This window comes from Arctopsyche grandis, unplaced genomic scaffold (genome assembly GCF_051622035.1).
Source record: "Arctopsyche grandis isolate Sample6627 unplaced genomic scaffold, ASM5162203v2 HiC_scaffold_370, whole genome shotgun sequence".
Lineage (NCBI taxonomy): Eukaryota > Metazoa > Arthropoda > Insecta > Trichoptera > Hydropsychidae > Arctopsyche > Arctopsyche grandis.
Window position 1 is genome coordinate 1 of NW_027518523.1, and position 13883 is coordinate 13883.

Sequence of the window (13883 nt, forward strand, 5' to 3'; positions counted from 1 at the left end):
ACCAATTTAATAATTTTTATTTAATACTAAGGGTGGGTGAAGTGGAGTTTAGCCTCTTAAACACAAGGAAAAAGTAATACTTGGCGCTTATCAAACCAATTTATTGATTTTTTGATAACATAGTAGAAGTGTAGCAGATTTCGCTTGGGTAGAACCCTTGTTCAATTCTGGGGAGTATAAATTTTACATTACTGTTAAAGTTGCCACTATGCCATTTTATACTTTTGGCAAGTATTTATAAGGAAATTGGGGCTCTAATAGGGAAAAGGCTGAAAAGAATTTAGAGAACTAAAAGTGAAGATGAGTAAAAGTTAACTTTAAGATTTACAAAAATGAAAGAAAGTGTCATATTACCTTTAAATAACTTTTATTGTAAATCACAGCGTAAAATATAATATCACATAAGATAAATGTAATTAATTAAGACTTGCTTTACAAATGGCTACATTCTTGTTTTTAATTAATGACTTCTTAAAGGCAAATTTACAACAATTTTTTATTTATGGTTCTCCCAGGCTGCGAGTCTAAGCTTTCCTTGAATCTATAAAGTTGAATTATTCCTGCATATTCCCCATATTTCTCTAGCCACATTTTTTGTATTTCTAAATATAATTTGTCTGTTAGTACTTTGGCACTGATATTAAATTCTTTCTGTGATACTCTAAAAATATGCACATCCAATGGTACAACATGAAAAAACTTAAATGAAATCAAACAAATGCAATCAGCAACCTTTTTTCCAATCCCTTTGATTCGAATTAAGTTTTTTCTTGCTTCCTGATATGATAAACTAAGCCAATCCATTTCATTCTCAACCAAAAATTTTGCAGCCTCACAAATAAACTTTGATCTGTAGCCAAACTTTTGTTTCGAAAGCTCGTCTTGGATTGAAACTAGATCTTTTAGATTTGGAAATTTGTTTATTCTTATCGATAAACCTTCAATAAACTCTTTAATTTTATAAAATTCGTTTCCATATTTAATTTTTATATATTCATAGTCAAATTCTACTATTGCCCCTTTGGAATACAAATAATTAACCATAGCCGTTATTCTTTTAAGATTGTTGTTTGAGCTACAAATAAATGAAAATATTGTAGGGTAAACATCATTTGTAAGAAACCTCAGCCCATAAGATTCTGGTAGCTCGTTAATATTCACTTCGGTGTTAAAAAATCTAGAAATATAAAAATTTAAATCTTTTGAAATATCTAAAAAACATACTTTAGAATCAACTTGTTTCAAAATACAAATCCTATCATAAATATTACCAACGAAAATGTTGTTATGTAATTCTTTAAAGTTGAAAACTTGTGCACTAAAAAGTGTTTTTTCAAATCTATTTTTCCACTAAATTGTAACTCTTTCCACATTGGGGCAATAATTTAATTAATAAAAAAGACACCCAAAACATTATTGTTGTAATCTTAAGACTTATTAGACATTAAGGGGAAAGAATTTAAAAACATTTCAACAAATATTATATTTTTTAATTAAGTGCCACATTCTAAATGAACAAAATGGTTATATGATTTTAAAAAAGCATGTAAATATTTGCACGATTACTAATTGGAGCTGGTGGCTGCTTATATGATTTTAAAAAGCAATTTAATCTTCCCTTCGAAGCATAATTTGTGGTAATATTAAATCATCTAATCAGTAGTTGTTACGAATCTTCGTTGAGCGTTTCCATGGAGAGTCGGGGAAACGATATCCCCAGAGATTATAAAAATTAGTAATGATGATTGCAAAAATACTTGTAGAGAACGGCATCCTGTGAAAACTTAGAATAAAAGTAGAACCAACTTTTAACATATAAAGCTGGAGTAAATCTGTTTGAGCTATTACTATTTAATAAATCCCCTTGATATGATAAAAACGACATATAATAGGTATTTATGATTTATTGAATTTAAATGGATTAGATATGATACTATAATACAAAAGCTTTTTTGTAAATAAATCAACATAACAGAGTGATTTTAATAAATCAATACGAAGTTTTGCCCTGCGTGAGCACATTTTCGTTTTTTCGTTTTAAATTTCAAAAAACTCTCTAACAAAATTAACAAATTTAATACTAATGGTTGGATTATGGAATTTTAAGCAATTAATATTTAATAAATACCCTTGTTATTATTATCTTCCACTTAAGTATTTTAATATAAAAGGTTTAAATTTCTAACCATTTTGGAAGTATATGACTTCTATATTTAATTATAACAAAAAAAGATGTAATTGATTTATTTTACAAGCATCTAGCACAGCCCATAAATATTTCGTTAATTAATGTAGAAATCGAACATACGGACTGATCTAACATTAACTCCATATTGGATTCTGACATTAACGCTTGTTTAGTCTCCAAAGCCCAGTAAAAAACATAAAAGTCTATAATTTCTGAAAATGGGACTTCTCTAGTTATTTTATAAGATTTGCCTTCTTTTAAGAACACGCCGTTGTCCAAATGAACTCTATCTTCAGGATTTTTAATTCCAAGTGCTGCAGCAATTTTTGCATTTTTAATTGAGTTAATAAAAAGAATAGCAATATTACCATTGTTATTGTTTGAAACATGTAATACGGAGTTTGCATCTCTGTTTTTAGATGTTATTACAACCCACTTATTATTAAGCAATTGACTAAAATTCTTTTCTGTAAGTATTATACAATTAGAAGGTGTAACAGGAATAGATTCAGTAGTATCTGAATCTGATTGGAATAAGAAATAAAACAAAGCTGCGATCATTGAAGAAATCAAATGCTTAAAACTTTTATTCATCGGGTTCTAAAAACTTTTGTTATTTAAAACATGTCAAACATATCAATTGTTTTTCTTTAGATTTATTTTTTTATTTATTAAAGGAGATAAATAAAGGGGACTTGTTGAAAAAACTCGTAAATACATTTAAAACAGGTGTTTTTTTTGTTAGATTTCTTGCTTTATAAAACCTCCGCTCCTTTATTTAAAAGAGCAAAATTTTTGTCTTGGATTTGGAATTAGAAACAGAGCAAAAAAGGCGGGAAAACCCTATGATCATCTCAAACCATATTAAATTCAAAATTAAATATAACCCGGAATCTAGCGAATATCGATCTTACACAGTGGGTTTTTTTACTATGTGCATAAGTATATGTGAAAATCGTACCATAAACAAATAAAAATCACTTGCTTTTACTCAAACTTTTAGAATTTCTCTAATATCTTTGTTTATCTTCTATTAGATACAGATAAGCGCAATGTTTCTTTTATTAAAAATCATTGGTGAACTATTTAACATATTCTTGCCTATTATTTCAGACATAAATCATTATGTTTCTACATTAATTTACAGAATTTTTAAGATTTAAAAATAAAAGTTGGATATATATATTATACTTAAATAAATACCCATGTTTACCTCAAACTCTTACTTAAAATATAAAAATTAAGTTCGTTTTTTAGTGAATAATTTATTAAAAAAACATTTTTGTTATAATAAGTCAAGATTAATACCCCTAATGTCAATAAATATTTTAAGTAGTAACAATTTTATTTCTAGGATAATTTTTTGGTCTTTTAAGATTTAGAAATAAATGAAATTGTTTATAGAATTTAATGGCATAAGGGTAAAATTAACTCTGTTAAGTGAATAATTTATTGATATTTGGGCCAAATAGTCTTTTTATATAATGTTAATAACATTATAAAACAGTTTTAATAGTTGTATTATAGCTAATATTATTTACTAAATCAAGACAGTATGGTACTGTCTCTAATTATAACGCCAGCTCAAGATCAATGGGACACTTAGTCCTAAGGCTAGCCGACCGTCGGCAGAGGGATAGAGATGCTATAGGGGCCCCCAGAGTTTTGTAGGAAACTTCTTTTTTTGCTGTAGGCAACCACTTTTCAATAAATCCGATTTTTTTTTATTTACTAAATGCCCTTATATGATTACACCTTCGAATTTAATTGTCATACAGTTTTTTTATCGTTTGAAATTCAAGTGTACCCAAGTCTTTACCCTCAAATATTGCATCAATAGAGCTACAGATTTCATCTACTTTCCATTCGTATCCCATAAATATTTGCTTAATGGCACTATAAAACTTTTTAAATTCCAAATATTCATTTGATAAAAGCTTATGCTTTAATAAAACTTCATTACATAAAAATGAATCTATTTTTTCTTTTAAAATTCCTTCAATTATATCTGAATAAATACATATTTTATATTCATCTACTATTCTATTTATTTCAACTATAGTTGTTCGCTTAGATTCGTTTGTTGAAAATTTAAAATACGAAATCCTTTTTAGAGAATTTTGTATATCGTTGATTGCGAGATTTTTAATTAATTTAAATACTTCTGAATTAAATAGGGTTATTTTGTTTATAGATGATGTTGTAGTTTCATTATAATTATTGGAGTTAATCAGTTCGCTTTCTTCTACTTCCAAAAACTTTTTGAGATCTTCCAATTCACTAAATACAAAGCCGGCGACCTTAATCTCCTCTCTGTTTATAAATCTTAAATTTTCAAGAAAAATTCGCATGTGATTTAAAATCTGTTCTAGCACATCTTTTAATTGAAATGACGGGTCGATCTCTCCAAAATTATTAATATAAGAAATTGACTCTTTACAAAGCTCTTTATATTTTACAAACCACAGCACATATTTTAATTCATGAATTTCTGCCAGTGTATCCCTTATATGCTGCTGCTGAATTGTTGAAATCAAATTTTTAAATTGTGAATTTGATATATCAAAATTATAAGTTAAATAAATTTTTTTAGAAAACTGTTTAAATTGTGTTGCAAAATTAAGTATTAAATTTCGTTTTTGTGTACTTTCAATACTTAATAGTTCAGAGAGCTTTCTAAAAACAAGTTCTTGTGTTGATTCAATCAAAATATAGATAGATTTAGTTTCTAAATTTGCTTGTTTACAACATTCTTTATAAATATTAAAAATATCTTCCATATCTACATATTTCTTAAATAAGAAATCAAAAAACCATTCCGGTTTATCAAGTCTATTAGATTCCCTGTCAGTTAAAAAATGATATTCAAACTCTTTTCTAATAGATTTTTCAAGAAACTCAATAAATGCGCTTTCGTCAAAATAATTTTCAAATTTGATAAGAAAATTAATATAAAACACTAAATCTGCTATCATAGATGGTTCTTTTATTGTATTTTTGATTTGTTTCAAAATATGCGTTTTTAAAATAATTTTCTGAAGATTAAAAAATTCTGCTTTTTTAACATCTAATTTTGGGAAATTTGCTGTTTTTGTAGATTTAATATTATCAAAATCTTTAAAAATACCCAAGGCCAGTTCAAACTTAAGTTTATTTAAATATCTCAATATGTTATGTATTTGAATTTTATATTCGTTTTCAAGTTCTTCACGCTGTTCTTTCTTATATTCTTTGACTTGCAACTTTAGGAGACTGAAATTTTCTAATTTAGTTTTATACTCTTTTTTAATGCTTTTAATAGAATCGACTAGTTCGTTGTGCAAACTAATATTGTCTTTAATATCTTTATTTGTGTTCTTAAGAACGCATTCTACTCTATTCTTCTCATTATTTAACACATTGAGTTTGGCCTGTAATTGATTTAGTTTTTGTTCAAGTTGGTCCATATGGGGTAGAAAATGTTTATTAAATTTCTAATGGATGATTAGAATCGTGTGTGATTAGGTGCTTAAACTGACAATCGAAATATACGTTTATCTGCATGTATAAATTAAATGTGTTTTAATATTAAAAATAGATTTTATCATAATTAGGTTATTTATTAAATAAGATTAGTTTAAAAAGGGTTAGTCCAACTTAAAAATTAGATAGTAGATGTACTTAAATAAATAGTTTGCCCACTTCTCACGTTTTACCTTAAATTTAAAAGAGGTTTATATTCAATATAATAATTTAATTAAACTTCAAAGGCTACTCTAGTTGCCTTGTACCTATAAGATGGCGTAAGTTCTTCATAATTAAAGTATGCTTTCAAGTTAAATTTATAGAGGATTACAGAGCACTCTATTTTATAAAGGTTCATCAAGCAAATACTTAGTTTCTGATGGGTTTCCTATTACTTTACACTGGTTATTATTTTTATAAGCAAAATTAACAGATTCTTTAGAGAGCGCAAAGCAACCAAATACAGAAATTTTCACTAATTTCAATTCATTAACAATTTTTTCAAATACAAAATCATCTATAAAAGTATTCCATGATATATCTAGTTCGCGTAAACATTTCATCTCTAATATTTTGTCAATTGTTTCTTGATTAATTCCAGTATTGGCCATATACAAATATGTTAGATTTGGAAAGTTTAAATTCGTGATTTGTACACAATCCGTTATATTTAAATGTAAAAGAGTATTAGAAGGAGGGATATGGGTTAATGAAACAATCCCCTCAACATCTAGATAAATAAGGTTTTTAATATTGGGAAGAACGTCAATATTTGAACATCTTTTAATACTCAAAATTGTTAATGAATTTAAATTTTCATAAAATTTTTCACTTAATTTTGTTTCACAAATATAAAGTGCTTTAACGTCAATTTTGAGTTCTGCATCAATAGTAAATCCGTAACAAAATGAAAGTCTCAACTCGTCAAGTTTTTTTAGATTTGTGTTGATATTGTCAATAAATGAATTTTTCAGCCTAGAACAATTAGAAACATCTAAAACTTTTAAACTTGCATTAACATTGAAATTCTCCAATAGAAATGCGCCAGTTACTTTCAACACCTCTAAATATTCCATTCGACTTAAAATGCAGTTTAAAGTATTTTCTGTTAGCTGCCCACATTGAAATAATTCAAGTTGCTTTAAATTTTTAAGAATAATGAAATCACCATCTTTAATCATTGAACTATCATAGATTGAGAGTGAGTTTAGGCAGTTATCAACTAAAAAATCAAAAAAGCTCTTTGTCATCTTCCTTTTCCGACTCAAATACATCGCAATTTTATTTAAAAGATCGTCTGTTATAACGAAGTTTTCAATATTTTCTAAAATATCTTCTATTTTTTTGTCATATTGAGTTAATTCTATGGTTTCTTGATTGACTAATTCAAATGGCTTCGTATGTTTTACTGGTTTTGGGGCTCTTTTAATTCCTTTAGTTGGCACGACCACATCATTTTCAACTCGTTTTTTAATTCCTACTCTAATATTACTTTCTTTTATAAAATCTGACAATGCACTTTTTGGGCCTTTAATGTTCTTCATGGGTTTAAAACTTTTTTAGTAAAATAAATCAAATTGAAAAATCATTAAAAAAAAGCAAAATAATCATAACAAGTATTTTTATTTAATAAAATTGGCATAAAAAGCCTTAATCCAACTGAAATTTGGAGATTAGACAAATCTGCTGATTAAGAAGCGTTTAAAAAACTTGTTTTCGGCTGTTAACAGTTTAGTTTTACAGAAATATTTAATATATTAAAAGTATGAAATTTTAGAAAAAAGTATTTTTTATTGCTTACATTTTAACATAACGAATTTATTTAATTCAAACCACTACAATAATACATTTAAACTGTTTGCACTTAGATAAAATTGTTTGTCTTAGATTATTGATGTGATAGTAATCTGTCAATTTAAAATTTAGACAAATTTTTACTTTAGATATTATTTTAAGCTTTTATTTCCAAGATAACACGCACTTTAAACTCTTCTTTTTTATTACTTTATGTTCAAACAGTATATATAGCTTTAAATAAATAATTCCTTATGTCTTGCTGGCCCTTCAAACAGCAAAACTATATATAAAAAGCCCATCACTCCATTTATTTTATAGATGCTTTATTTTTTCAATTTTTTTATATCCTTAAATGAATTCTAAAATTTCTGAGACAATAAGCCTCATCAAGAAATCATATGACCAGCCCATCCTCTTTCACTTACTTCACAGCCATTTAGCACATCTTTTATTAAAAGCAACGCCAGTTTATGAAATGCATGATGATTGGTCCAAAATGTTAATTTTCAGTTGTCATCCTAATAAAAGCCCTAACCAAGGGCTAGAATTAAAGATTCAAAAGAATATTAAACGATTTAGGCCGCCATTAGACAGCGAAAAAAAGTTAAAAACGATGATTATTTGTTATTATTTACTCAACAGACCTTCATTTTTGATTAATCATATTCTCGTTTTTGAATTAATTTCAGAATTTTTAAATATATCAGATTATTTTGATGGTTTAATTTTACGAATATTCTCCAATATGCTCATTTCCAAGATTTATAATTTAGAAGATAATAAAAAAATGAAGGGAGATACAATTAATAGGATACAGGAAATTTTAAAAACAAAAAACTTCTCAGATTTTAACAAAATACGCTCTTTAGTTTGCTTTATAGTAGGGGATACCCCACCATTTGTTCTAGATTTTATTACAATAACATCTAATTTTCAATCATTTAAATCTTTAGAAATAATCTGCTTATATGCTAAATATACTAAAAATACAAGTTTTATAAAAGAAACTTTACCAAACGATGAGTCTTTTTTGTACGGTCTCGAGCAATTTATGAAGTTGGAGTTCTCCTTTGATGGAACTGCAGATATCTCGACCAATAATTGTTGTTTAATTAACAGGGATATTTTTGAAAAGATTAAACAAGAATTCGACAGATGTAGTGATAAATTGAAATTTGTGTCAGAACTTATAGAATTCGTCTCAAATTTAAAATAGAAAATATTTAACAACCACGTTTTGTTTAAAAAAATATGAAATATGACTAGATTATGATTATTTAAATTAATTTTATTTAATAAACATTTTTGTTATGATTATCTTCGACTTGTAATTTTAGAGATCACTCTCCTCCTTTCTATTTGTAAATAAACTTTGCAGAATTAAAAATTTTTAATTCATGTTAAAAACATAGAAGAATAACATTACCAATTTGAAGAGAGTAGACAAATTTATGAAACAGAAACATAACAACAAGAAACATAAAAAAAATAGAGATTTAATCTTAAAACAGTTTTAATAAATTTATTGGTTGCTTTTAATTATACGAAACATCCCCCCTTAAAATTTTAAGGAGTGCAGTATCACGTAATATGCTACTTAGAATCTAAATATATAATTAATTGTATTTTTGTTGACGAGTTATACTTGTTTTTAGTTAAATAAATTTTTCTAAAAACACCCTATCTTTAATAAGAATAAGTATATTAAAATAATTTAATTAACTCTTTAATTTAAAGTAAAACGTGTTTTATATTGTGAAACTCCTTTATTTCCGTTATAAAAAGAAATTGTTTTTTTAACCCATGGGAAATGAAATTTTTGTAAAAGTTGAAGGCATGGGTGACGTTTACGGCACCTTTGTTAAGTCTTCAACTAATAGTGTATACTTAAGAAACGCATTACTTAACAAAACTAGTGGTGTTATCATCTCAATATTTAAAATTGAAAAAAAATATATTCAGTCGATTACAAGAGCAAGAGTTCCTTCCTTTGAAAGTTTTAGCAATGACCAATTGAGCCAGATTATAGATTTGGAAATCCCAGAGTATACAGAGGCAGCAAAGAAAATTCTTGCATCTCGTAATTCAAATCAAGTTGTTGATGTTTTAGAAACCAACAAGGCAAGTGAAGGCCAAAAAAAGGGTTCTAAAGAAAAGAAGGAAGTAAAGCCATGGAATCAATTCACGGCAAATAAAGAAAAGTTTGGTGTTGAATCGGAATTTTCAATGGACGAATATGCAGATGCTATTGATAGGACAGCCCCAGGCTATAAAGAGCTAAAAGTGATGTCACAAAAAATAGCTAAAGATATTGCCATACAAAACAATACTGCAGCTAATAAAGAAGGAAGCGCTTCTTGTAATTTAAATGATGATAAGCTTTATTCCAGTGTTGGATGCACAACAAAATGGGATAAATTAAATGATCAAAAGGCGGCAGAGAAGCCAACACCCAAAGTAGTTTTGGCACCTGTGCCAATTCAAAAAATCGAGCCTGAATGCGATCTAAGTAAAGAACACCAAAACTTCGAATTAAATGGGTGGTCATCAGTTACTGAATTCCTAAGAAAGAAGAAAATGGAGGCCCCTGTGCTACAAATAGAACCCAAACCGCCAGTAGATTCACAAACATCCCCCAATACTTCCCCGAATTCAAAACAAAAAGGCCCCAGACAAACATATGATTCTTCCTCTAAGGGCACCGGGCAGAGGGCAGATTTCCACAAACAAACTAAAACAAAAGATAAGAAAGTTTGGGTAAATGGAAAAAAACCAAATGAGAAAATTATTAGTTCAGACCAAAAGTTAATTAGACAAAATCCACTTGTTTCTTCTCTCAAATTTGAAAATATTGGGCAATGTGTCAATCAAGTAATTCAAAATACTAAAAATACCTCTAATGACAAAATAAAGTCATGGGGTAGTGACAAGCATATGAAAGAAGTATTTTCGTCACATTTGAATCCTATCGCAGCAAAGATTTTTCCCAATGAGAGAATTGCAGAAATCAAAAAGTGTATAGCTAAAATGAAATCTGTGCATTATAAAAATTAAATCATCAGTTTAAAACATATTTATACTTTTTTATGAATAAAAGTCGAAGATAAACATAACAGGCTTCTTTTTTTAACTGTTATATATGTAATACTAATTATTCATGTCTACCTTAAACTCTTACTTTAAATTATTATAATCCAGCCATAAATAGTAGTTCGTTTTTATAAAATCTGTAATTGCTAACTTTTATAACTTCAATCTGTTTAATCTCACCAATCTGTTTATAAAATATCTTTTTTGAAATAAAAAGTGAAATTATGGCAGGTTTTGAGGCAGAATTTAACAGATTTTACGATGATCAAGCCGTAAAAAGTAAAATAGCATGGCAAGAATAAAATCTATTTTGAAAACGGGCTGAAATATTTTTAGGAAATTAATGAAATTGATCTATTTAAAAATTGTTAAGTTGAAAATGCTAAGAATATTAACCATGGATAAGAACTATAAACGAGCCAAATTACTTTTTATGAATGAATTCCCTGTAAGATTTAAAATTTCAAAACAACGGGGAAAATTTACTACTGAAGCTTTGACAAATTATGGTTTAGATAGCAATAAATGATTTTATAATTTGAAAAAGAAAACTGAAGGCTTATTAAAAGTTGTAAATTAAAACAAAATATCTAAGTATAAATCTCTTAACAATTTAATTTTTATTAATTTGTATACAAGTAGATATTTTTAGAAGAGAAAGGGACGGATATTGTTATTGCAAGTTTAAACTCGAGTAATAATTTGCTGTAAAAAAAAGTTGATTATTTAAAATTTTATATAAGTAGAAAATTATAAAAATTCAACGAAACCAAAAAAGTGTTTCTAATTATTCAGTAGGCTTAAACAAGGGTTTGATCAACACAAACCTGTGCCTTTTTAATTGCTAACAGCACCATATTACAACAGCAAGTTATTTTAGATTTTTACGACCAATGAATTTTTAAAATTATAATTTTGATGAAAATTTTTATTTTTCGGGAGAATATTTTTATATTCCTGTGCATTTTAATTTACCACTTTTGAGTGATTAAATTAAATTTTTACTAGATTTAAGAAAACCTTCTTGTATTATTTTATTTAAAAAGCTTTTTTAATGAATACTAATTAAGAGTTTTAGAATTTACTTGGGTTTGTTGCAAACAAAGCAATCATCCTCTTGTTTAATAACAATACGGGTTAAATTTGAATCAAATTCACCATCAAAAAAGAAAAAATCTTCTAATGTAACAGTGAATGCGAGTATTATGGCATAGCTAGCGCACATAGAATTTGTAAAACACGCGTTTGGTATGATCTGCTCAGCAATGCCTTTGATTTCAAAAATATTTGTGTGTAACTCCGAAGGCGCTTTTTCATTAAATTTAGACATTATTTTCACGTATAAATTTTTTTTGTCAAATTCATTTTGTAAACTCTCTTCTGTAGTTTTAAAAATAAAAGAATTCAGAATTTTAGTTCTGTTTTTTAATGTTATAACAGATTCTGTATTTGATATTGAGCAGAAAAAGGGATCTAAATCAGTTTTAAATAGATCTCTGATACAATAAAGACATGATGATTGCTTTTGTGAAAAATCTGCTTTATCAACTTTTTTAATGTGACACTTAGTTCCCTCAACACCACAATCAATTAACAATTTGGCTGTTGAGTTTAAAAACATATAATTTAATTCCATTCTACTTTCAATTGAATCTAAGCACGAAAACACAATATCAAACGCATTAAGATATCCCAATTCTAAGTCTTCTATTCTACAGACCTTATAAAAACATTGTGTTTTTAAAGAAATCAATTCAGATTTGAATCGGGATCTTTCACTTTTCACGAAATAAAACTGCCTGTTTAAATTAGATGTTTCAACTATATCAAAGTCCATTATTGTAGGTTTTATTTTCATTCCAATTAATAGTTTAATAATTTCTGCGCCCATCCCACCACATCCAACTACTAAGACTTTTTTTGCAGTTAAATCGTCCATTTAAATCTAGGGGCCTAAATAAAATCACTTTTTTAAAAAAAAATTTAACTTCACATACAATCGAGACCTTAGATATATTTAGTCCAAACAAACCAGCATTTTTTATTGGAATAGGAGCAAATATGCAAAGCTTTGACGATTAATAATATAAATAAATTCAGGTCTAGAAAATTGTCACATTTTGATGTCATTTGTTTTTTAAGTAGATTTGTAAACTTTTTTAATTGTTTTTTGTTAATTGTCTAAAAATTAAACAAAAATCTAATTAACAGCATCTAAAAAAACTTTTTAAATCTTATCTCTCTGTTGAAGAAGAGACAATTGGAAAATTTCAGTCGATTTGAAGTATTGAGTGTGGTTTAGAAGCATTAGAAGTGCATTCTAGCGAAATTCAGTTAAAGCAAAGTTAAAAAAGCGATCTATACTTAAATCTGAATAAGCTACTTTTAATAATTAAATAGTGATCTTAAGAATACTTTTGAAAGCATTTATTGTCTTGATAAACAAAACTTTGAAGAGTAGGATGATTGGAAAACAATTAGCGAGCAGAAAAAGCACGACCCAGTTTGCCTCGCCGATTCAAAAACATGAAATATAATGCCATTTTAAATAAAAAATAATTTTGTTATAATCAGCCAAGATTTCTGCCCCCTAATGTCATTTTAAATAAATAATAATTTTGCTATAATCAGCCAAGATTAATACCCCTAATGTCAATAAATATTTTAAGTAGTAATTAATTTAATTGTTATTTAAAATCTCTATAAATCTAATTTTTTAATTTATTAGAAATATAACGTTTTTGTTCGATTATAGATATTTAAGCCAATACTATTTAATAAATACTCTAGTTATGGCAGTCTTCGACTATTTATTGCGATGTTATCTTTTCTAAGATTTGCACTGTCTGGGTATACTTTCTTTTTTTAGATTTTTCTTTTCATACATTGCAAGCAGTACAATCAACATTTGGTAAATTCAATTAGATTTAAGCACAAATGACACATTTAAACCTTTACAAATTTAAAATGAGGCTTCAAATATGTAACAAAATTTCTTTTGAAACTATGAACCCTTAAGCAAATAATTGTTTTCCTTCTTGCTAACCAGTGTTTGACTGATTACACTATTGTTTCTTAAGCATTTTCTTTTATTTTAACCCTATGAATACTCTACAGAAGCTTCAACTAATTTTTAATGACATACAATCTTGCAATAATAAGAAGTTCTCTGACAATTTAGATGAAGTCTTACGCCTTATACCAATCGATAATTCATTTCTAAGAATCGTAGATTCTATAATTGTGTCTGATAAAAATACACTCCCGCCTAAAATTACACATTTTATAAAAAGAATTCTGGAAG